The sequence below is a fragment of the Sapajus apella genome, unplaced genomic scaffold (assembly GCF_009761245.1).
Source record: "Sapajus apella isolate SASKATOON/1434 unplaced genomic scaffold, GSC_monkey_1.0 scaffold88, whole genome shotgun sequence".
Lineage (NCBI taxonomy): Eukaryota > Metazoa > Chordata > Mammalia > Primates > Cebidae > Sapajus > Sapajus apella.
Window position 1 is genome coordinate 3,121,628 of NW_022437028.1, and position 26,450 is coordinate 3,148,077.

Below are 26,450 nucleotides of genomic sequence, written 5' to 3' on the forward strand. Positions count from 1 at the left end.
TTCTCAGGAATCATTGCTTTCTCATTTTGTGATATTGTGTCTTTAAAACCGTTGCTTTTTAAATATATATTTGTTTTGTTTTGTTTTGTTGTTGTTGTAATTTCAGGCAGAAAAGCTAATACTGCCTCTGTTACTTAATTTTGATTAGAATTGGAAGTCCATGTACACTCATTTTTGTCAAATACTATTTTTGATTTGGAAACATTTGGTTAGGTAAGTAGAATGTGTTTTTATTAGAGTAAATACCTTGAATAATGACTTTTATAGTACCATAACTGGATTTCAGTGATCCATTCAATGAAATTGGCATCATTATGTGTAGCAGAAGCTTGAGGTCTTTTTGGCCTGGATGTATCAATGAGAAGCTACTTGAAAGTGGAGAGCACTAGGAAAGGTGACTGACAGGAGACATTAGAGAATCTGGGCTTCTTTTATCCTGGATTTCTTTGATTCCCTGAAACACTGGGTCTGGAATGATTTTCTGCCAGTTGAGTATTAGATGATTCGAACAGCTTCTAGGGAGGAACATAAAAAGGATTAGAATTAGATAGGAAAGCCAAAGAAAACATAATTCAAGTCTGTAAAATCCTCATGAATATGAAAAGAGTTGCTGATATTGTCCACCAGATCCTGGAATAGTAGAATTATTCTGCATTCTCCCTCGCTGTCTAATATAAATTCTGTAGGATAAAGGGTTAGGACAAGTACAATGAGGCTTGGTTTTATATTTCCCCCAGTACAGCGTTTACATTTTCTCGAGTAAGTGAGTGGGTGAAAAGATGGCTGGGTAGGTATGATAACTCAGATCAAGTAGATGAACTTGTCTGTGGAATGTCTAGTGCAGTTAGGGGTGATCGTATACACTGGATTCTGAGCTGGACTTCCACTGATGAGATCTGATGAGACAGTCCTGATCTAAAAATAGATCATATGAGCCTGTGGATGCTTTTGTACCCCATCACAAATCTTTGTGGCCAATCCATGTCAATGGGAGACAAACGTAATCTGTGAACACTTTCAGTTTCAGTGACTAGATTCAACCAGATAACAAAAATTTAGGAAATGCAAGTATCTCTCCTGGAAGGGTGGCAGAACCCACCCTCTTACTCGTGTGGCTTAAAATCAGGCAACATCACCCAGTAACGTAATTGCTAAACACAAAGGCATACCTATTCTTTCTGCTGGTGCTTTCACCTCTTCATCCTACTTCTTGGGAAATAAGAAACATGACAGCAGAAATGCATTCACATTATGTGAAGCTGATACCAAGAGGATAGTTTCAGCTCAGTGGAGATCGAGTCTCACTCTCTTTGGATTCTTTTCCATAGTCCATTAATTTGCAATCGGTTATGGCTCGTATCAAAAAGAGCTTCTCTGAGATGCCCTAAGTAGAACAAATCCATAAACCAAACATAATGGAATGTTGCTACTGTTTTCTTTCCCTGCCCCTCATCTCTGCAAAACTCCTTGGCTTGAACAAGGGGTGAGATATATAATATCAAGACCAGTGAAAATTGTCTGGGAACATTTTTAGCCAATATTATGAAAAAAAAAAAAAAAAAAAAAAAAAAAACAACCTTAGGACTGGAGAACTATGTCCCATCCATTGCAGCCTGTTATCTCAGAGTGAAAGTTCATGAGTATTTTGTCAATAAGACCTTTCACTATGTGTGAAGAGTCACCACAGAGATAGGCATCTGGATACATTTGGTTGCAAACTATATTTAGTTACATACACTAAATAGAAAAGGTATGGAACATAGTATTTCCAAATCTGATACAGCCTCTCTCATTAACATTCCTACTTCAAATACAACCCATGGGCCTCCAAAAACAAAGAGTTTCTATGCAAATTACTTGTATAAACCAAAGCCCCCAGAGAATGATTAAACTACTTAAAAGAAAAACAACTTTTTAAAAAAGCTTTGCAGAAGTATCATTTCTTAAAAAAAAAAGTCATGCTTATCACAAATGCCTTATTTATCTAAAAGCATGTTGCCCACAGGTTTTAGGCAATGCTTTGTTAACCTGGTTTTAATTATTCCATGCATTTGGAATAACAAAATTACATGTATTTAAGAACATTCTATAATCCATAATTCCAGAATAATGGTTTTATTGATTCTGTTTTGACATTACAGCGTATTGAGAGATGCTCTGAGAAATGGCTTTGTTACTATCAGGATTTTGTTAAAAGTAGCATTCATTCATTTCTCATTGACACTTATTTTAGAATGAATTAATGGCAAAAATTTAGTTTCTATAAAGGAAAGCTCCTTATGGACTCTGGAAGGTATATAACCAGCATGTTTTCTTTTTTTGCTCTGGTCACAAGCAATCTGAGAGCTAATTTCACAGTTAAATTATATATTTAAGCAGTCTCTGCAGATGGTCCTTATGCATTCTAAAGTTTGAGACAACGTAGCTCTATCAGGAGGAAAAACGAAGAAAGGAAGGAAGAAAAAAGAAAGAAAAAGAGACAGGGAGAAAAAAAGAAAAGAAAAAAAAGAAAGACACCAAAGAGACGTCTTTATCCCAGAAACTATATGAGTGTGCAGTGAGATGTGATTACTCACGAACAAAGACGAGGTCCTAGAATAAAACCTACATTTTTGGCACCATGATCATGGACTTCCCAGCCTCCAGAACTGTCAAAAATAAACTTCTGTTTCTTGTTGTTGTTGTTTTTTTTTTTGAGACGGAGTTTCGCTCTTGTTACCCAGGCTGGAGTACAATGGCGCGATCTCGGCTCACCGCAACCTCCACCTCCTGGGTTCAGGCAATTCTCCTGCCTCAGCCTCCCGAGTAGCTGGGATTACAGGCACGCGCCACCATGCCCAGCTAATGTTTTGTATTTTTAGTAGAGACGGGGTTTCACCATGTTGACCAGGATGGTCTCGATCTCTTGACCTCGTGATCCACCCGCCTCGGCCTCCCAAAGTGCTGGGATTACAGGCTTGAGCCACCGCGCCCGGCCAACTTCTGTTTCTTATACATTACCCAGCCTGTGGCATTTTGTTATGGCACCCCAAGCAGACGAATACGTTATAGTGGCGTACTGAACATTATCAAGCTACGTGTTAGGATATGAAAATTTTACCTTTAGTTCAGTTATTGTCTTACATTTAACCTTAAATCCACTTTTCCACCTCATTCACCTCAGCAATTTGCAAGGTATCTGAATTTGAAAATTACTTTAATGAGCTTTATTTCTTTCTGGAATATAAATTATTCAGGGCTGGAAGAGAACTTAATGATTATCCAGTAAATCATCTTGTTTTTTAAATGAGAAAAATGCAAGCAAAATGAGTTAATTGCTCATAGGACCAAGATCAGACCCCAGGTCCCTGAAAGAATCCTGGAAGTTGTTTTTTTGTTTTTTTGTTTTTTTTCTCATTCCCGACATGTAGTATCAGCTCCAAGTTGCTGGTTTACAAGCCCCCTGGTTAGAATGTAAACTTCAAGCCAACTGGTTAGAACGTAAACTAGTACCACTATGGAAAACAGCGTGGAGATTCCTTAAAGAACTAAAAGGAGAACCACCACTTGATCTAGCAATCCCAGTACTGGTTATCTATCCAGAGGAAAATAAGCCATTATATGAAAAACACACTTGCACGCCCACGTTTACAGCAGCACAATTCGCAGTAGCAAAAATGCCCATCAATCAACAAGTGGATAGAGAAACCGTGGTGTATATATATGATGGAATACTATTCAGTCATAAGAAGGAATTAAGTAATGGCATTCACAGCAACCTGGATGGAATTGGAGACTATTATTCTTTTTTATTTTTTTTTGAGACGGAGTCTTGCTCTGTCACCAGGCTGGGGTGCAGTGGCACAATCTCGGCTCACTGCAACCTCTGCCTCCTGGGTTCAAGTGATTCTTCCGCCTCAGCCTCCCGAGTAGCTGGGACCACAGGCACGCGCCACCACGCCCAGCTAATTTTTTTGTATTTTTAGTAAAGACGGGGTTTCACCGTGTTGGCCAGGATGGTCTCGATCTCTTGACCTCATGATCCACCCGCCTTGGCCCCCCCAAAGTGCTGGGATTACAGGTGTGAGCCACCGCGCCCGGCCCTGGAGACTATTATTCTAAGTGAAGTAACTCAGGAATAGAAAACCAAATATTTTATGTTCTCACTCATAAGTGGGAGCTAAGCTATGAGGATGCAAAGCTTACACTGTATATAATAATGATACAGTGGACTTTGGGGACTTGGGTGGAAAGCGTGGGAAGAGGATGAGGGATGAAAGACTACAAATGGGGTTCAGTATACACTGCTTAGGTGACGGGTGCCCCAAAACCTCACAAATCACCACTAAAGAACTTATCCAAACACCACCTGTTCCACAATAACCTATGGAAATAAAAATTTAAATAAAAAAGAATACAGCAATATTCAACTCTATTTTCCTATTTAGTGTCAGTTACCTATATTAAAAGCTAGCCGCAAAGGAATTGCACTGTGGGTTTACATTTTAAAAAGACACAGTAAGTTAAATAGTCAAGACTTCAAATCTGGACCTAGGGGCTGGGCGTGGTGGTTCTCTCCTGTAATCCCAGCATTTTGAGAGGCTGAGGCAGGAGGATTGCTTGAGCCCAGGAGTTCCAGCCTAGCCTGGGCAATAATGCAGTGAGACCCTGTCTCTAAAAGGAAAAATTGCATCTAGCAAACTTCGCAGTTCCTTAACAGCTGTGTGACCAGAGCAGGTACCTAAATTTTATGAAGCTTGATTTCTTGTCTATAATAGAGAGGAAGTAATACCTGCGCTTCTTAGCCGTTCTCTTTCTTTGCCATTGGTGTGGCTTTGAAGGCTGCTACCTGACTGGCCTTGGAAGAAATAAAAGAGCGTCAGAGATGGACTTGCCGATGACTGCAGCAGGAGCGAGTGGGCAGTGGGGAATAACTGCAGGAAGCAAGGAGGGAAGGGAATTAAAGTCAGACCGGGAAGCCTCTATATGAGATGAACTTATATGATATCTGAAGGTCAGAATCTCACACGGAAAAGGAACAGGAGCAGAAAAATGAATTTCTCTTAAGCGATGGGGCTCTGAGTGTGATTCATGAGGGAGACCAGATGGAGGGTTATTTGATAAGCTGACTGCATGGTGATTTGGACCAGGGATGAGAAGATTCTGCAAAAGCACGTGACCCATGCAGTGAGATCGAGGTCAAAAGTACAGTGCGAGAGTCACTGGTGCATTTTTATTAATTTGTGAACATTCAGGTCGTGTGCAAAATTTAAGATTCTCAAATTTGGTCTAAAGCAAATGAATCTGTTATCTTGAGCAGAGTCACAATTTCCCACGAGAGAATGTAATGCTCACATTGTTTTTTTCTTTTAGATTTTGTTTGCTAGAATGATCTTTTAATTTTTGAGATTTAAATTCTAATGAATATATCAAATGTACACATAAAAATACCGGAGAGTTCAAAAGGTCTTTAATGACAAAGAAACAGGCTTCTCCTTCAATAGAAATTACAACTTTTAACTCCTGTTTTTTGTTTCTCTTCCAGATAATACACTAATATCAATATTTTGTGATTTATCAGTCAAAAAGATTATATACAGACTCTCTGATACAGAAGAGAAAAATGTTGGTCCCTTACCTCCAAGGTCCATGCCTTTGCTTTCTATAGAACACAACAGCAAAACAGCACTCCCTGGAGTAGATCCATGCTGTGCCCCGAAACTCCTTCAATCCTACTTTTTGGTTTTTTTCGAGATAGAGCCTTACTCTGTCGCCCAGGCTGCAGTGCAGTGGCATGATCTTAGCGCACTGCAACCTCCATCTCCCGGGTTCAAGCGATTCTCCTGCCTCAGCCTCTTGAGTAGCTAGGATTACAGGTGCCTACCACCATGCCCGACTAATTTTTGTATTTTTAGTAGAGACGAAGTTTCACCATGTTGACCAGGCTGGTTTCGAACTCCTGACCTCAGGTAATCCACCCACCTCAGCCTCCCAAAGTGCTGGGATTACAGACGTGAGCCACCGTGCTCAGGCAGTACTTTTTGATATTTATATTTTGTAGTTATATTCATGGCCACCCCTTAAAATTTTAAATAACATACTTAGACATTTGTTTCTTATTGCCTCAACTTTGGTGGAGTGCTGACTCCAGCCCATCAAAGTTGAGGCTTTTAGCAATCACATCCCTTTCTCTTTTTTTCTTCCGTCCTTCTCTCTGTTCTCCAGCCTCTTTTGAGCCATAATATCACTTTTTTTACACTAGCAAGATGGAAACCACAAAGGTGGTGTGTCTCACAACCAAAAGGAAAACTTCTTTACTTTTTCCATAGGTTATTTCTAAATCTAAAACCAAACCTATCCAAGACAAAAAACAGCAGCAAAAGGAAAAACAAAGACATTTACTCATCGTGACTACGTCAGTGTTTCAGATTGCAGAGCCACGTAGTAATCCAGGACGACATTTCATTTTGAAGGGGTAATGCCGCCCAAGAATAAATGTTCTTAGCATGCATATCAAATTGATTTCTCTCTTTTTATAAACACTATTCATGGTTCGGAAACATTCCTGTTTTATTTTGCTTTATATTTAGTCCTGAGTTTCTTATTCTGATATTTCCCCCAACTTGAAGTTCCTACCTTCCTTCTTTTCTTCCTCCCTTTTCTTGACATAATACTATTATGTCTTTGCCATATCACCAAAATTATCCAGTCTGTCTATAATTCTAGCTATCGGGGTGCATCTAGTTTATTTATTTATTTATTTATTTTTAAGATGGAGCCTCGCTCTTGTTGCCCTGGCTGGAGTGCAATGGTGCAATCTCGGCTCACCACAACCTCCACCTTCTGGATTCAAGCGATTCTCCTGTCCCAGCCTCCCGAGTAGCTGGGATTACAGGCACGCACCACCATGCCCAGCTAATTTTGTATTTTTACTCGAGACAGCGTTTCTCCGTGTCGGTCAGGCTGGTCTCGAACTCCCAACCTCAGGTGATCCACCTACCTCAGCCTCCCAAAGTGCTGGGATTACAGGCGTGAGCCACCACCCCCCGTCACATCTAGTTTCTTTACTGGAAAAAACCTTCCTGGAAACTCCCAAAGTCTTTTCTCCATTCCAGTCCACCTGCTGCCTGGCTTCCATCTTGGAACTTTACTAGTTTCTCTTCTACAAGAACCAAGCATAGAGTGACGGCCTAAGTGTCATATCTGTTTGGAGAACAGATAGACGTTCAATGAAGTTCTTTGCTCAGCCTCCCCTCTCACTGCCAACCTCTCTTCTCCCAGACCTCTAGTCTAGGGTGTGTCCTGAGCTCTTCCCAGGAGACTAATTCCCACACAATGCCATTTCTTCTTTAGCATATTCTGGGCTGGGGATTTTTCTGTTGTATCCATCCAGTTACTTCTTTCATCTGATTTTCATGTTCTTGCAATGTATTGAGACCCCTCAACCATTAACCACAGCCCCCCCACATCCATGGCCCTTCTTTCTGGTTGCAGTGAGCTGAGATTCTTCTTTTTTTCTCTTTTCTGTGAACAACAGGATCTTGCTATGATACCCAGGCAGCTCTCTGACTGCTGAGCTCATGCGATCTTCCCACTTCTGCCTCCCTAAGAGTTGGATATATACATTCTTTTAGTTTTATTTGGATTTCTCTGGGATCTCTGTAGCAGTGTTGGTGAAGATCAGTTCACTTCTACCACAGGGAGACAGTAGAAGCTGTTGGACCACTTTATGAAGACTTTATCACCTAGATTTGATCAATTATTGTTCATTTACTCTCTTGCTCCTCTCCCTTCCCTAGAGGGTAGGAATGGAACTGATAATTCCAAGGTTATAAGCATGGCTTGGTCTTTCTAGTGACCAGTCCCGATCCTAAAGCTCTCCAGAAGCCGACCAAGAGTTGGCTCATTAGAACCAAAGATGCTGTTATCACCCAAGAAATTTGAAGAGATTTAGGAACCCTGGGTAAGATGTTTCTATCACCCTCATCACTCAGGAAGTTACAAACATTTCTAGACTTCTGTTTCAGGAACCAGGGACAGAGATCATGGCTATGTTTCTTACTATGCCACAGCACTCACCATAGAATACTAGGCGTAGGAGGAGCAGGGAGGTAGGGAGCTTGACTGACAGGTGACGAGCTGGTTGGGGCCCACTGTTTTCATTGAGTGGGACTTCTCTTGCTGTTGGAGTCTTATCTCCAGCCCTCTGGCCAATTTCCTGTCACTTTGGTGGTGGAGCAGATGGAACATGAAGTGAGTAAAGGTTGGGGAACTCCTCCTGTCAGGATCCTTATTATTTGTTCTGTCTTCAGAGTTCCCATTCCGCGGACAATGGGAAACTGGTGAATAATAAAAACCATGCCTGCTTTTCGGAAATAGAGTTAAATATTTGTATTAATTAAATGTCACTCAGATACACTTGGAAAATGTGAGCGGCTTGGTGGCTTTGCATAACAATGAGTAGAGCGTGAGTTTACAAATTTTTTCTCAACAGTCACAAATGTAAATGTGTATGAAGAGTATCCTTTTTGTAGGGTGGGTGTATTCGTTTTCACATGGCTACATGGAACTACCTAAGACTGGGTGCTTTGTAAAGAAAAAAAGATTTAATTGACTCACAGTTTTTCATGACTGGTGAGCCCTCAGGAAATTTACAATCATGGTGGAAGGTGAAGGAGAAGCAAGTACCTTCTTCACAAGGCGGCAGGAGGTGGGTGGGAGGATATTGCCAAATACTTTTAAACCATCAGATCTTGTGAGAACTCCCTCACGATCAAACAGCATGGGGGAAACCGCCCCCATGATCCCATCGCCTCCTCCCAAATCCCTCCCCAGATACAGGGTGATTATAACTGGAGATGAGATTTGGATGGTGACACAGAGCTAAAGCGTATCAGTGGGGAAGGAAAGGAGTAGGTGGGTTTGCCGGGGATACTTTGGGTTCAGAATCCTACAAGTAAGAATGGAGATTTATTTCTGATGGAGCAATCAACAGAGCCATGAAGATGTCCGTGGTGAGAAATGCAGGTGTCTCAAGTGGTGGTTTGTGTGGTTCCCACACATGGCCATGTTAGGAGCATATACACGGGTCGACAGATAGTAGTAAGTCCAAGTTCCTTGAGTCATTTATTGGGCTTTCTTCTTTTTGCATCCGTGCTTCTGTACCTGGTATTCTATGGTGAACACTGTGGCACAATAAGAAACACAGACATGGTCTCTGTCCCCCGGTTCCTGGCACAGAACTCCTAAAACCCTTGCAGTTATCTGAGTGATGGGGGTGAGAGAAGCAACTTACCCAGAGCTCCTAAATCCCTTCAAGTTTCCTGGGTGATGACAGCATCTTTGATTCTAATGAGGCAACTCTTGGTGGGCTCATGGAGAACTTCAAGATGGGGGCTGGCCACTGGGGAAAGACCAGCATGATTAGAAGCTTGGGACTTTCAGCTGTGCTTCTATCTTCTCAGGAAGGGAGGGGGGCTAGAGATTAACTTAATAATAATTGATCAAACCTATGTCATGAAGCCCCCATAAAGTCCCTGAACTATGAGATCCAGAGAAGTTCTGAGTTGATGAATGGCTCTGTGTGCTTGGAGGGTGGTGCATCCCAACTGCATGGGAATAGAAGCTTCTGTTTCCAGAACCCTTCTGGACCTTGCCCCACATATCTGTTCATCTGCCTGTTCATTATTACGTTGTACACTGCTGGCGGGAATGTAAACTAGTACAACCACTGTGGAAAACAGTATGGAGCTTCCTTGAAGGACTCAAAGCAGAACTACAGTTTGTTCCAGCAATCTCACTACCACGTATCTATCCAAAGGAGAAGTCCTTATAGGAATAGAATACTTGCACCTGCATGTTTATAACAGCACAATTCACAATTGCAAAAATATGGAACCCATCTAAATGTCCATCAATCAATGAGTGAATAAAGGAAATGTAGTGTACATACAGCACAGATTACTACTCAGCCATGAAAAGGAATGAAGCAATGACATTCACAGCAACCTAAATGGAATTGGAGACTATTACTAAGTGAAGGAACCCAGGAAGGCAAAATCAAATAACCAAATATCATATGTTCTCACTGATAGATGAGAGGAAAGCTATGAGGACATGAAGGCATGAGAATGATATAATGGACTTTGGGGATTCAGGGGGGAAGGGTGGGAGCGGGGTGTGGGATAAATGACTACATATTCGGTACAGTGTACACATTGGCTCACTACTCAGGTGATGGGCGCACCAAAATCTCAGAAGTCACCACTAAAGAATTTATCCATTGCAGCCAGAAAAAAGAATGGGTTAATGTCCTTTGCAGGGACATGGATGAACCTGAAAGCTGTCGTTCTCAGCAAACTGCAAACTAACACAGGAACAGAAAATCAAACACCACATGTTCTCATTCATAAGTGGGAGTTGAACAATGAGAGCACATGGACACAGGAAGGGGAACATCACACACGGGGGCCTGTCAGGAGGTTGGGGGCAAGGGGAGGGAGAGCATTAGGACAACCACCTGATGCATGTGGGGCTTAAAACCTAGATGATGGGTTGGTAGGTGCCACAAACCACCACCACGGCACAGGTATACCTATGTAACAAGCCTGCATGTTCTGCACATGTATCCCAGAACTTAAAATAAAAAATTTATCCATGTAACCAGAAACCGCCTGCTCTCTCAAAACAGCTGAAATAAAATGATAAAATAAATCTTTTATAATAAATCAACAAATGCAGTAAACGCATGTGAACCACGAAACTGGTATCCACAGTGTTGGAAATAGATGGTTTGTGCCACAAAGAAAAATCAGCACTGAGACAAAGGATTTTTCAGCAATGCAATTTTTACTTCCTGGGCTGCAGGAAGGGTACCCTCGCCAGCCATCTTGCTAGGGGAGTACAGTGAACAAAGGGAAACACACAAATTTATCCCTTATGCATTTGGGGTGTCCCTACTGCTGTGTCTGATCTCCGTTGCCTGGAGCCAGACCTCACAGTCTAAACTAAAACCCGATTGGCCTAACAACTTAAAACTTTTCTAAACAGGTAAAAGCAATGGAGAGCTGGGACGTGCCTGTGAGCACGTCCAGCACAGATATTTTGGCTAAAGTACAGGACATAGAATGTACTACGTGCCTGTAAGCATGGCATGTCTCACAGCTACATAGGATAAGGCTTAACAAAGTTATCTGCACACTTGAAAGGAAACTTTAAAAAGGAATTTTTCTGCTTCCCTTACACAGAGAACTGGAGAATTGCTGGATGTGGAAAACCCACACACATTTGGTGTCAGAAGTGTGCAGCAGAGGTTCAGCACGGACTCACTGTGACAACTTGCAGCAAGGTATTTAACTCTTCTGTGCCTCAGTTTCCTCATCTGTAAGGTGGGACAAGACTGCGTCTCACAGGGCTGTGATGAGGTTTACACAAATTAATACCTGTGAAGCCCTTAGATATTGATAGTACTGAAAGCAGACAGGGAGGGTCTCCAGGGACTTCAGTCGACCTGAGCAGTCAGCCTGTTTCACAGCCTCCTGCACGCCTAAACTCAGTGTAGAATGCAGCGACCTGGTTGGTTAAAACCAGCTCTTGGGCACAGCACGGTGGCTCATGCCTGTAATCCCTTTGGGAGGCTGAGGTGGGCGGATCACTTGAGGTCAGGAGTTTGAGACCAGCCTGGCCAACATGGCGAGACCCTGTCTCTACTAAAAATACAAAAATTAGCCGGGCGTGGTGGCGCACGTGTGTAATTACAGCTACTTGGGAGGCTTAGGCTGGAGGAATACTTGAACCCAAGAGATGGAAGTTGCAGTGAGCCACTGCACTTCAGCCTGGGCAATACAGTGAGACTATCTCAGAAACGCAAACAGCAGCAACAACAACAAAACAGCTCCTGACAGACCCCAGCAACTTAGAGATAAACCTAGGTGAACGTTCCCTGTGACCGTGCTGAAGTCCTCACCCTGGGAGGTGCCATAGCTCGGCTGCCATCACATGCGACCTATGTGCTGGCATGACGGATTTCGCACCTGCACCACTGGGACCCCTCCTCTCCTTGTGATGACGCACCCTCTGTCCCCCATCACCCCATAAAACCCTCCTGTCACTTTCCCTCTGGAGACGCTGCTTTAGAGAACACTCCCAGTGTCCTCCTTTTTTGTGACAAGTGACAAAAATCCTCTTAATCAAACCTGTGTTTTCATGGAGAGCTGTTTATTACTGGCCAGGCAAACAAACCCTGTTTTTTTTGTTTGGTGTTTTTTTTGTTTTGTTTTTTTTTTTTTTTTTTTTTTGAGATAGATTCTGACTCTATTACCCGGGCTTGAGTGCAGTGGCGTGATCTCGGCTCAGTGCAACCCCATCTCCCGGGTGGCTGGGACGACAGGTGCGCGCCACCACACCCAGCTAATTTTATGTATTTCTAGTAGAGATGGAGTGTCACTGTGTTAGCCAGGCTGGTCTCGATCTCCTGACCTTGTGATCCACCCACCTCGGCCTCCCAAAGTGTTGGGATTACAGGCGTGAGCCCACAAACCCTGTTTTTAAAGGGGTACAATGCGTGACATGTGGCACTTACTGATGTTAGCTTCCATGCTTAGATTCCAAGCTTCCTTTTTAGAGCTAGAGCTTCAACTCTGATACTTAGAAATACTGGGCGGCTCCCTGTAAAGTCACAAAAACTTACACTTCAAAGCAAGAAAGGAGCTGACATTGTAGTCCCTGTACCACATGGCAGGGCGTAGAGAGAGGCTTTACCTGTGCCATCTTATTTCCTTCTCACATCGAGGAGGTAAGTCCTACTGCAGCTGTCTGTGATGAGCAGCTCAGGCTTCAATAAATAAACCAAACCCTCCAGACCTCATTTTACTGAATGAGAAGCACAGAACGTCAAGGGTCTGTCCAAGGTCACAGGCACTACCAACCCATGTATTTAATTTTGCCATCCAGACCAATTTCCCAGGCCACCCTTTGGAAAATGGATCTATTGAAAGATAGTGGGGAGCAGGGAGGCCAGTTGGAAGAATGTTGGGGAATGTTCTCAGCTTCAGCCTTAAAGGACATCCCAGCCGGGTGTGGTGGCTCATGCCTGTAATCCCAGCACTTCGGGAGGCCAAGGCAGGCAGATGACTTGAGGTCAGGAGTTTAAGACCAGCCTGGCCAACATGACAAAACCCTGTTTCTACTAAAAACACAAAAAAATTAACCAGGTGTGGTGGTGCATGCCTGTCATCCCAGCTACTCGGGAGGCTGAGGCAGGAGAATCGCTTAAGCCCTGAGGTGAAGGTTGCAGTGAGCCGAGATCATGCCACTGCACTCCAGCCTAGGAGACAGAGCGAGACTCCATCTAAAAAAAAAGACATCCCTTTGGCACATTTCTACTATCCAAGATGAATGTCCTGTCTTCCCCACAGGACTCTGGCAAAACCTCCAGGCTAAGTGGATATCAGATGTTTGTGTGCACAATTCTCGTGTGTGTGTGTGTGTGTGTGTGTGTGTGTGTGAGAGAGAGAGAGAGAGAGAGAGAGAGAGAGAGAGAGAGAGGTGAAATATTAAAGAAGTGGTTCAGCTAAATAAAGGATCTCATTATGTGTGCTATTTTTATTCCTCAAATGTCTGCTGCCTTCTCCCCTCTTGAGGTTCCTACTGAAATCTGACAATCAGGGCTGAACTTCACTGTCAGCTTCCATTAAGCAAATCAAGCAGGAAAAAAAAAAGAGTATGAGTCTCGTTTTGGCAGGAAGCTGATTCAGCAGTGAGAATCTGCTTGTGCTGGAGGGGGCCAGATACCAAAGGGTTTAATTAGTCGGCCTAGGTGCTGTCTCTGGCCACAGTGCTCCCCACCCCTTCCCTCCATCCTCTAGCCTCGGAGACAAGTCTTTCCCTCCATCCCTAGCCTCTGAGATGAGTGCCTTTCCCTGCATCCCCTGCTTCTGATTCAGGGGAATGCCTTGGGAATGACAAGTACCCAAGGCCATGCCCAGCAGGCACCAGTTTGACCCTGTCAAGGGCATTTCCTCTGATGTGAATGGATGCACAAGCACTGGCTGTCTCCCTCCCCCCATCTCTTGGTTCTCGCAATATGAGCAAGACTTAACACCCTCCTGGGAAAATAAGGCTGCAGTGGAGTCAAAGCCGCAGTGATTTCTTTGCTGCAGAACCAATGAGAACTCCTTTCTGTTCCCTGATCTGGTCTCCATCTGACTTCCTTCATTAGGCATTCATTCATTCATTCAAAAACAATATCATGGCTTGGTGTAGTAGCTCACACCTGGAATCTCGGTACTTTGGAAGGCTGGAGTGGGAGGATCCCTTGAGGTCAGGAGTTTAAGACCAGTCTAGGCAGCATAGTGAGACCCCATCTCTATGAAAAATAAAATAAATTAGCTGGGCATAGCATTGTGTGCCTGTAGTCCCAGCTACTTGAGAGGCTGAAGTGGGAGGGTTGCTCGAGCCCAGGAGATTGAGGCTGCTGTGAGCTCTGATCACATCACTGCACTCTATCCTGGGCAACAAAGCAAGCCTCTGTCTCTAAAAAATAAAAATAAAAAAGAAGAGGAAGAAGAAGGAGAACTAGAGGGAGAAGGAGGAGGAGGAAGAAGAGAAGGAAAAAGAGGAAGGAGAAAAAGGGAGGAGGAGGAGGAGGAGGAAGCGGGGAGGTGGAAGAAGAGGAGGAGCAGGTGAAGGAAGAGAAGGAGGATGTGGAGGAAGAGGAGACAAGAATCACCGTGTCATTACGGTGTGAAGCGTTCTGGCCAGATTGTGGGCAAGATTCTGAAACGGGGTCTCTTCTCTTGATAAGTGTAGGATCTAGGAGATACTGAATGTAAAAAGGAGAAAGGGACCTAACACAGGCACTTCTGGTCTAGGAAAATTAACTGGGAAAATAAGACCAAAGAGAGCCAAAGTACAAGACAGAGGACCGTATTGCAATAAGGTAAGAGCTCTGGGAGCTTGGGGAGCTTGAAGGAAGATGACCCAGTTCCGAAAAAATAAAATAACACTTTGAGAAATGTCCTTGGAACTGGCTTTTAAAGATTGAGTAAGACATAATCAGGTAAAGAGAGGAAACTTCTGATCCCTCAGCCCCTCCTATGACTTCCACCTTTAGGTATCTCAGAGCAGCTCACGCTCCTGAATTTCTGGAGGTCACTGAAATTCCCTAGCTATCACTGATCCCACCCACCTCTTGCCACCTCCTAGCCTGAGCCACTGCTGCCTCTTCAGCTGCTCCAAGGTCACAGCTGGACGCTTCCACTGTGCCTTTCCGCTCTTCCTGTCCTCGCCAATGCATGATCTCATGGGACCTGCCTGTAAGGTCTTTTAGGCTGACTGATGGCACCATGGATGCATGGTAACCTCTGTGACCTGTACAGACACTCCAGATGAGTTCCTGGAACTAGAAAGTCTGGAAGACCACGAACAGGGGAAGAACGATCAACCCCTGCGGCACCTAATTTTAACTTGAGACGTTATTCTGTTGTTCCTTATTTCAGGGAACCTGGATGGTGTCTGCTAAAGGATTTGGACTTTAAATTAACATAGTAATGAATCATGCAGAGAAAAGAGCATAGTCGAATAGAATTCCAACTAGGCGACCAGTTGGCTGCTAGCCTCAATTTCGCTGTCTGTGAAATAGGGACAAGAGAACCATCTTATAGTGTGCTCATGAGGACAGGAGAAGCTCATGAGAAGTTTTTTGTTGTTGTTGATTGTGTGTGTGTGTGTGTGTGTTTCTTTTCTTTTCTTTTCGAGACAGAGTCTCACTCTGTTGCCTAGGCTGGAGTGCAGTAGCGTGATCTTGGCTCACTGCAACTTCTGCCTCCCAGGTTCAAGTGATTCTCCTGCCTCAACCTCCCGAGTAGCTGGGATTACACGCACCTGCCACCAAGCCCGGCTAATTTTTGTATTTTTGGTAGAGACGGGGCTTCACCATGTTGGCCAGGCTGGTCTTGAACTCCTGACCTCAAGTGAGCCACCTGTCTTGGCCTCCCAAAGTGCTTGGATTACAGGCATGAACCACTGCACCCAGCCATCATGTGAAGTTTTAAGGAAAAAAAAAGCATGTGAACTTGCGTGACACAGAGCAGATGAGTGACTAACGGACACCAGGCTTCAGTGGAGGATCTTAGCTCTCAGTAACCCAATCATGTAGGGGAGGGGAAGAACAAAACCCTCCAATAAATCCCTGCCTGTGTTCTGTGAGTAACCGCAGAACTTCAGGCACTAATCAGACAAGCCAGGCTCTGTTTGGTCTTTCATCTCAAATAAAAGTCTTCGACACAGGGATATCAGTATCACGTGACACTCCTCAGAAGTAAATTCGGCATTTGTGGGTAAATAGAATAGATCACAATGAGTGTCGCTGGGAGGAGGAGGACCCAGCAACACAGACAACACAGATTAGGTGGTAGAAGTGGGTCACTTGTCTGTACCAGCTGCCTGGGCAGCCTGAACGTGTGTAGAAAAGGATATTTCCATTTTCTTTCCCTGCGCAAACCCAGATTTTTGGCTGCCCTGGGCATGTATGCAGAGGGAGACAGAGGGATGGGACTGGCCTCAGCACAGCAGCGTGCCAATAAGAATTGGGGACATTTTTACCCTGCCATCCCATCCATCATCTGCTCTGGCTACACACAATGAGTGTGAATTAGGGGGGCCGCTGAGCCTTTGATTTCCCTCAGCTGCTATCCCAGCATCCACTTTCCTGGAAATTAAGTGCATGTTTCATCTGCTTGCAGCAGGAATAAGAGTTACATGTTTGCCTGTCACTCTGCCACCAGCTGTTCATTTTGGCTTCCCCACCCTCCAGGTTCCAGGGTAGCCCTTTCAAAGGGCAACCACACATCCCTCTTCTGGAGCAATCCGGAAGTCTTCTTCTTCTTTTTCTTTTTTTTTTTTTTTAACTGAGACAGTTTTTTCTTGTTGCCCAGGCTGGTGTGCAGTGGTGCAGTCTCGGCTTATTGTAACCTCTGCCTCCCGGGTTCAAGGGATTCTCCTGCCTCAGCCTCCTGAGTAGCTGGGATTACAGGCGCCCACCACCATACCCGGCTGCTCTTTTGTATTTTTAGTAGAGACAGGGTTTCATCTTCTTGGTCAGGCTGGTCTCAAACTCCTGACCTCAGGTGATCCACCAGCCTCGGCCTCCTACACTGCTGGGGATTACAGGCTTGAGCCACTGTGCAGGGCTGGAAGTCTTCTAATTAGAGACACTGCTTCTGCTTCCAGGAGATAAGTGGAAGAAAGCAGTTAGAGAAATGTTGCTTATCCATACTGTTTATGTGAGTCACTATTTTTTTCTTTTTTTGAGACTGAGTCTCACTCTGTCGCCTAGGCTTTAGTGCAGTGGTGTAATTTCAGCTCACTGCACCCTCCGCCTCCCGGGTTTGAGCAGTTATCCTGTCTCCGCCTCCCAAGTAGCTGGGATTACAGGCGGCTGATTTTTGTAGTTTCAGTAGAGATGGGGTTTCACCAAGTTGACCAGGCTGGTCTTGAACTCCTGACCTTGTCATCCGCCCGTCTCAGCCTCTCAAAGTGCTGGGATTACAGATGTGAGCCACTGAAGCTGGCCTCTACTTTTAAATTGTTCCTTACCCTTCAAGGTGCTCTTTAAATGTTGGCTCTGATGAGAAGCTTTGCTGGAGTTATTCAGACATGTCTTTGAATGTCTCATGGCATCACGCGCAAACTCTTGACACAGCACTTGTCACCTTGCAAGGCAGTTTGAAGATTTTGGGGTAAATCTCCTCCATTTAAACTGAAATTTTCTTTTTTAAAAAATTTTTAAGTGGTTTTTTAAATGGTGGACTGTGCTCCCTCCTCTCTGGACTGTGAGTAACAAACATCTTTCAAGGCAGATGTCTCCACATTTGTTATCTTACTCTACCTGATTAAAACAAATCTCAAGTACAGTTCAAAACAATTGGCACAGAGAACAGGGTGGTTGACAGCCTGTGAGAACATGCTTCTCCACTGCCCTAGGGTAACTAATTAAATACATAAAATGACATGCTGCTTAGAGAGGGCACAGCAGTCTACTGACCTACCTGTGCTTCAGCCACCGCTGCCTGAGGGTGCGTCTGCTGACTTTGACCTTGGTTTTCCACCCTAAACGATTGCAGGACCCAAAGGGAGATATTCCAGGATTTTGCCGAAGCTTAGGGTAGCTGTAGTTTGGGCAAACATTCTGAACTGGTACGTACAATGTGCCCAGCGCCCAGGCAAAGGATCTTGGAGGGGTCTGGGGGAATTGGCTTACTTACAAGGCTCCTCCTGAAGGAATGGGGGGAGAGGATTTTCTTAGGGTGCCAGGGGTGGATCTGATCAACTGGCCCAGCAGCCCTGGGAAGGTAAGGGCCACTCACACAATTGCTGTGGGATAGGCGTTGCGCCTGCTCCCTTCCAGAATTTGAGACTCAGTAGCTTTTCCTTTCTACATTCTTTAATGAGGTTGTTTAATACATTTGCAATTCAGTTAGATTTTTTTTCCATGATATTCTGTATTCCATCCTGGGATCCCCTGACCTTCTAAATGATTGTTTCTATTTGCATGCATTAAGGTTCCCTCTCTGTGTTGTAGAATTCTATGGGTTTTAATAAATGTGTAATGTCAAGGATCCACTGTTACACTATCAAACAGAATAGGTTCTGCCCAAAAACACATCTCATGCATTTTACTTACTCAGCTCTCCCTCCTCCCCTAAGTCTCTGGCAACCAGTGATCTGTTTACAATCTCTATAGTTTTGCCTTTTCCAGAACATCACATAAATGGAAAAAATATAGTATCTCTAGTTTTTTCACGGCTGGCTTCTTTCACTTAGCAATGTGCATTTCAGAACCATCCATGTCTTCTTGTGGCTCGGTTACATACTCCCTTTTATTGCTGAATAATTTTATTTGCTTGTTTGTTTTAGAGGGAGTTCACTCTTGTTGCCTGTGCTGGAGTGCAGTGGCGCGATCTTGGCTCACTGCAACCTCCACCTCCCAGATTCAAGCAAATCTGCCTCAGCCTCTCAGGTAGCTAAGATTACAGGCGTCCACCTCAACGCCCAGTAAATTTTTGTATTTTTAGTAGAGATGGGGTTTTGCCGTGTTGGTCAGGCCGGTCTTGAACTCCTGACCTCAGGTGATCCACCCATCTCCTCCTCCCAAAGTGCTTGGATTACGGGCTTGAGCCACCACACCTGGCCTGAATAATGTTCTTATTGCATAGTATAACACAATTTTGTTTATTCATTCATTTATGGAAGGACATCTTAGTTGTCTATCTACTTTTTGGCAGTCATGAATTAAGCTCCCATAAACACATGCAGGTTTTTTTTTTGAGATGGAGTCTGACTCTGTCGCCCAGGCTGGAGTGCAGTGGTGCAATCTCAGCTCACTGCCGCCTTCACCTCCCAGGTTCAAGTGATTCGCCCACCTCAGCCTTCAAAGTAGCTAGGACTACAGGTGTGTGACACCACACCCAGCTAATTTTTTTATGTTTTTAGTAGAGATGGGGTTTTACCATGTTAGCCAGGATGGTCTCAGTCTCCTGACTTGGTGATCCGCCTGCCTTGGCCTCACAAAGTGCTGGGATTACAGGTGTGAGCCACCGTGCCCAGCCCACATGCAGGTTTTTACATCATGGTATTTTCAAATCAGTTGGATATCATATTTAATTTTAACCAATAGTTAAACGTGTAGTGGGGGTAAATTTTTAAACACTATACAAGAAACCTGAATGACCTATGATTCTGAATATGTGAAGAGAATTCCAATTCACCTTTATACTGCATTCTCCCAAGCGTAGAAAAATGGATCTTATAGCTGTGCCAGAAAGGAGAAATAAGTTATTGGAGGAGTTTGGTCTTGAATGTCCAAGGGAGCACACTAGAACACTTGGTTATTCATTTATTTTTATTAAGTTTATTTCAAAGGAATGGGGGCCGGGTGTGACGGGCTCATGCCTGTGATCCCGGCACTTTAGGAGGCCCAGGCAGGTGGATCATTTGAGGTCAGGAGTTCAAGACCAGCCTAGCCAACATGGCAAAATCCTGTCGCTACTAAAAATACAAAAATTTGCCGGGTGTGGTGATGGGCACCTGTAATTCTAACTACTTAGGAGACTGAGGCCGGAGAATCACTTGAGCCCGGGAGGCAGAGGTTGCAGTCAGCCAAGATCACACCATTGCATTCCATCCTTGGCTACAAGGGGAAACTCTGTCAAAAAAAAGGAAACAAGGAAGGAAGGAAGGGAGGGAGGAAGGAAGGGAGGACCTTCTATCTTGCCCAGGCTAATCTTGACGTCCTGGGCTCAGGCAATCCTCCTGCCTCAACCTCCTGAGTAGCTGGGATTACAAGTATGAGCCACCATGCCTGAAACTAACCCCTGGTTATTTTAAAAGCAGCATCTGGTAAGCATTTTTTAGATAAGATTTTAAAATAAGCTTTGTTTTATAAACTGAAATCTAGCATTAAAAAATTAAATAGTTTCTATGTATACAAACTGGTTTAGAAGTTGGCAGCTGACACAATTCATTGTTGAGTAATCTGTCTCCTCTCCCATACCTCATTTCCTTGCAGCCAGGCTGGTCTCTTCCCTGCTTTCTGAATGTCCTGAGTTCATTCCACCCTTCCAACCATTTGTCAACGTGCCGTACCCAACTTCAGGGCCTTCCCTGTCTCTACTGATCTAAATGTGACTAAACTCTTCAAGATTTGGTTCCATTCCACCTTCATTCATGAAATCATCTTAGACTGTTTTATTTTCAATGTCCTTCACTTTCATTAAATACAACACAGCTTAGCCCTAATAAATAATTGATGGATTAATTAAAAACACATTAAGAATTTACCAGCCAGGTACAGTGGTTCATGCCTGTAATTCCAGCACTTTGGGAGGCCGAGGCGGTTGGGTCACGAGGTCAGGAGTTCGAGACACGCCTGGGAAACATGGCAAAATCCCATCTCTATGAAAAATGCAAAAATTAGCCAGGTGTCGCGTGCTCGCCTGTAGTCCCAGCAACTCAGTAAGCCGAGGCAGGAGAATTGCTTGAACCCAGGAGGCGAAGGTTGCAGTGAGCCGAGATTGTACCATTGCACTCCAGCCTGGGCAAGGAGAGCAAGACTCCACCATAAAAAGAAAAAAAAGAAAAAAAGAATTTACCACATTCTGGATCTTCTGCTTGGTTTTGGGAGGGCCTTAAAATGTTTTCATAAATGGCTTGTAATCATTTTGGGATTTCAGGCTTCCTTTGCAATGAAGCTCTAAGATTTCCATGAGAAGGAATATCTTTAAGTAGCCTTATCGGGACCTCTGCGTTATAATAATGGCTACCGTTTACTTGGTGACCACCAAATGTTGAATTGCGTCCTAAGTGCTTTACATATATTCATATGCGCCTAACATGACTTGTTCCCATTCTTACAGGCTAAGAGTCCAATGCAGAGAGAGTTAAGCAGCTTGTCCAAAATTGCATAGCAACTATGTTGTATACCCAAGATTTGAGCCCAGGCAGCTTGACACGGAGCAGACAGTGGCTCCTGTTTCCATCCCAGCTACATATAACCACTATGCACTACTGTCTTTATAGCAAAAAAAAGCACAAAGAATACTTGATAATTTTCTTAATTTGTAATTCTTCAGAGGAATTATCCATGTGCAAATTCCATTGTGACTGGTAGTCATACATTTATAAAAATTAGCCTGCGAGTCTGGGCACGGTAGCTCAGACGTGTAATCCCAGCACTTTGGGAGTCTGAGGTGGGCAGATCACCTGAGGTCAGGAGATCGAGACCAGCATGACCAACATGGAGAAACCCCATCTCTACTAAAAATACAAAATTAGCTGAGTGCGGTGGTGCAGGCCTGTAATCCCAGCTACTCAGGAGGCCAAGGCAGGAGAATCCCTTGAACCCGGGAGACAGAGGTTGCATTGAGCCGAGATCGTGCCATTGCACTCCAACCTGGGCGACAAGGGAGAAACTCCGTCTCAAGAAAAAAAAAAAAAAAAAAAAAAAAAGCCTGCTCATTGTATTCCAGTGGCATCCCGGCAGTACATCCTGTCCTGTACTTTTCTCTTGTTTTGTTTCTTGTTTTGTTTTGAGACAGAGTCTTACTCTGTTGCCCAGGCTGGAGTACACTGGCACAGTCTCAGCTCACTGCACCCTCTGTCTCCCAGATTCAAGCAATTCTTCTGCCCCAGCCTCCCCGGTAGGTGGGATTACAGATGTGTACCACCATGCCCGACTAGTTTTTGTTTTTAGTAGAGACAGGGTTTTACTATGTTAGCCAGGAGTTCAAGACCACTTGAACTCCTGGCCTCAAGCGACCCACCCACCTTGGCCTCCCGGAGTGCTGGGATCAGAGGCATGAGCCACCAGCCATGCCCGGTTGTGTCCAGTATCTTTGATGTATGCCTGACTCATCATCTCACAGTAGCTGCTGTGTTCTACTTTACGTTTTCCCTGGAAGTCCATTTTCTGCTGCTTGGTGATAATTCTGAAGTCTTTCTTACGACATTTCCCAGGGTCTACTCCGTGCACATGATGCTTGAGTGGGTGGAGACAGGCATTTATGTATCGATTCAAACATGCCCAATGTATTTAAGTTGTACTGATTGTGCTGTGGCCTCTGGGAATGTGTACGATTCTCAGAGGCAATGTTTAAACTAAATCAAACTGAAAAATTTATCTTTAAGTAACAACTTACAGATCTAGTAACCAAGCAAGGCTACACTGAACAGCGATGTTGTAAATCCATTATCCTGAATATTCTCTGACCTGACACAATTTTCCCTAAAGCTTCTGAAATGTTAAATTTCTTGCCAGACAAGCGCAATGAATTCCAACAACTGGCTTCATGAATTTTGCGCAGATGTTCCTGAGTCGTATCGCAGGATAGAAACACCCTGTGAGGAAGAGGCTAAGAATGGAGTGAACCTATGAAATCAGATCGTAGGAACACAACATCTTTGGGATGTCGTGAGATTTAGCCTGATGTAGGATGGCCACATCTGGGGGAGTGGGGTGGAAGAATTTAGTTTGAGTGCACTAACAAGAAATTAGGTGGGATTATCAGTGTCTTCCCCTCTAGGAGTGCCCACCTGTGGTGCAGAAATATTTTTCAGGGTTTATTTAGAAAATAATCAATAATAGCTAAATATGGCCAGGCGTGGTGGCTCAATCCTGTAATTCCAGCACTTTGGGAGGCCCAGGCTGGCTGATCACCTGAGGTCCGGAGTTGGAGACAAGCCTGGCCAACATGGTGAAACCCCGTCTCCGCCAAAAATACTAAAATTAGCCAGGCGTGGTGGTGGGCGCCTGTAATCCCAGCTACTTGTGAGGCTGAAGCAGGAGAATCACTTGAACCCGGGAGATGGAGGTTGCAGTGAGCTGAGATCACACCACTGCACTCCAGCCTGGGTGACAGAGAAGATTCAAAGAAAAGAAGAAAGAGAGAGAGAGAGAAAGGAAGGGAGGGAGAAAGGAAGAGAGAGAGGAAGAGAGGAAGAAAGGAGGAAAGGAAGGAAGGAAGAGAAAGAAAGAAAGAACATGTTATTCCCAGGAAATCAGGTGTTTCTTAGTAAGATTAATTACTGGGATTTATCAAACCCCAAGTTTGAGCCGGGGAGAAAGACTGAGCGGACTGTTTTTCCTCCTCCCAGTAGCTGGTGTATAAGAGGGCTGTCCCCTTGGCTCTTAATGCTAAGTAGCAGGACCATATGGAGTCTCACTGCCATTTCTGCTGTCACTCCTTGCCCTCTCTCCTCCCCATACGCGATGGGACATTTTCCAAAGTGGTTGTATCAAACGATGCTCTCACCGGCAGACTGAAAATTCCAGCTGCCCCACATTCTCACCAATGTGTGACATTGCCACTTTTTACCCCTCAATTTTTTTTCAACTTATTAACTTGTTTCATGTATTTTTATTTAATTACTGTGATTGCAGAGTTATATGTATTTAAGAATTTAGTATATTTTCTACTTGTTTTATTTTATAACTGAATATTTTTAAAAATTTGTGTTATAAATTTTCAATGTTTCCTTCGTATAATACATACAGTATGTATTATCAGTAGCACTTAATGTTTCTGTAAGAAAACAAATTACAAGGTCCAAGTAAAACATTGTTTAGAATTCTAAGCCTGTTTATAATTTAGGGACTGCCTATAATGGTTCATTTTGGGGTTTTATTTATTTAATTATACTGTTAGTTCTGGGGTACATGTGCAGAACGTGCAGGTTTATTACATAGGTATACATGTGCCATGGTGGTTTGCTGCACCCGTCAACCCATCATTTACATTAGGTGTTTCTCCTAATGCTCTGCCTCCCCTAGCCCCGCCCCCCCCATCCCCAGACAGGCCCCGGTGTGTGATGTTCCCCTCCCTGTGTCCATTTGTTCTCAGTGTTCAACTCCCACTTATGAGAGAGAACATGCAGTGTTTGGTTTTCTGTTCTTGTGTTAGTTTGCTGAGAAGGATGGTTTCCAGTTTCATCCATGTCCCTGCAAAGGACATGAACTCATCCTTAACTTTAACCACGTCAGTAGGTATCTCGTAGTTCTAATACACGTTTCTCTGTTAACCAGTGATACTGAGCAATTGTCACTTAATTACTGGTCATTTGGATACCGTCTTTTGTGAAATGATAGCTGAAGGATTTTGCTGCAGCACGTTCATCCCAGGTCAGGTGGCCAGTATGCCTGGGCCTGCTTCATTTTATTCCATTGGTCTATTTCTGGTCTAGCCTTGTGCTCATACTCATGGTCCTAATAAGCACAGTTTTATTATTATTATTATTATTATTATTTTTTGAGACAGAGTCTTGCTCTATTACCCAGGCTGGAGTGCAGTGGTGAGATCTTGGCTTGCTGTAACCTCTGCCTCCTCGGTTCAAGACATTCTCCCGCCTCAACCTCCTGAGTAGCTGGGATTACAGGTGCCCATCACCACACCTGGCTAATTTTTATATATTTTAGTAGAGATGGGATTTTGTTATGTTTTTCAGGCTGTCTCGAACTCCTGGCCTCAAGTGACCCATCCGCCTCATCCTCCCAAAGTACTGGGATTACAAGCATGAGCCACTGTGCCAGGCCTAGAAATAATTTTTTTAAAGTCCATTTCCATGTGTCTTTGGTCCATAATTTCTATTGAAAGAACAGCTCTCAGGCTTTTGTTTTTTTGTACCTTTACTGGTATCATGTCTTTTTTCTCTGACTGTTCTTGAGTTTTTCTTTAGCTTCCAGGAGTTTTATTATGCTGTGCCTACATGTGGCAGCCTTTGTTTTTGTCCTGATAGGAAGCCAGAAGGCTTTCTCAATGTGTGTGTGGCTTGATGTCTTTATTAGTCCGAGAAATTTGTCAGCCACTATTTCTTCTAACATCTTGTCCCATTCTCTTTTCTCTCTTTCCAGGAATCTTAAGTATGTTCAACTACTTACCATGTCTCATATGCCCCACTGCCTCATTTCTGTAATGTTCAGCATGTTTTCTTTGAGTTTAAGTCTGTGTGTTTTTCTACTAAGCTCTCTCTCAACATATGAATCCTTTCCTCTGCTGTATTAATCTACTGTTAAACCATCTACTGAGTTTTAATTTTAACCATTACTATTATTTTTGTCCTAGAATTTCTTTTTGGTTATTTTTATAGATTCCAATATTCTGTTGAAATTCTCCATCTTGTCATTTATTTTCTTAAACGTATAATCACAGTTCTTTTAAAGTTCTTGCCTTAATAGCTGCATCACCTTTAGGTCTGTTTCTTTCTTCTGTTTTAGTTTTTCTCCTGGGAGTTTGGTCATTTACTTTCTCATGTCTCCTGGCACGCAAGGTAATTTTTTCATTGCCAGACATTTTGCATAAAAAGTTGTAAGGTTCTGAATTATGCTCTGTTCTTCCATAGACGATTTAAACTTACTCTGGTTAATAGATATAAGTGCCTTTATTCAGGGCCTGAAATGATTTGAGCTTAGGTTTAAGCTTCTGGATAAGCTGATTTGTTTGGGGCTGTCCTTACTCTTGCTTGGGTCTGAATTGGTAAGCGCCCACGAGTGTTTCTTCAACTTCTTGGCTCTGTGTGAAATGTAAGTTTATGTTTCTAGCACCGTGAGCCTGCTAATTAGTCACAATTTTATGTTATGTTTATCAGCTTTTTGTTCGACTTCAGATTCAGCAAATAACCGTGAGGGAAGAGTGGAACAAGATGTCTCTTTTGTTCCTTTTCCCCAGGATCTTACCCCTCAGTCATGGAAGTCTCAGATGCCCTGAACTGTCATTTTCATCAATTCCCATGATGGTTCCAAAAATTCTAGGCTGTCACTTTCTGCTAGTTCTGTAGATTTCAAATTGGGATTCAGAAAATGCCCTAAGGAAAAGACAATACGGCTCACTTGGATTTTCAATACTTGGTTGCATTAGCTGTCTGATGCTATCAAAGTTTTTTTTTTTTTTTTTTTTTTTTTTTTTTTTTTTTTTTTTTTTTTT

At 43.6% G+C, this 26,450-nt stretch overlaps 1 long non-coding RNA gene across 1 annotated transcript in view; it reads left to right on the top strand.

Annotated features, from left to right (window-relative positions):
* Window positions 1–26,450, top strand: part of LOC116534521 — a 56,246-nt gene that overhangs the window by 9,420 nt on the left and 20,376 nt on the right. The window contains exon 2 of the long non-coding RNA XR_004261766.1: window positions 11,226–11,326. This is a non-coding gene — a long non-coding RNA (uncharacterized LOC116534521). The remainder of the gene's footprint in view (window positions 1–11,225; window positions 11,327–26,450) is intronic.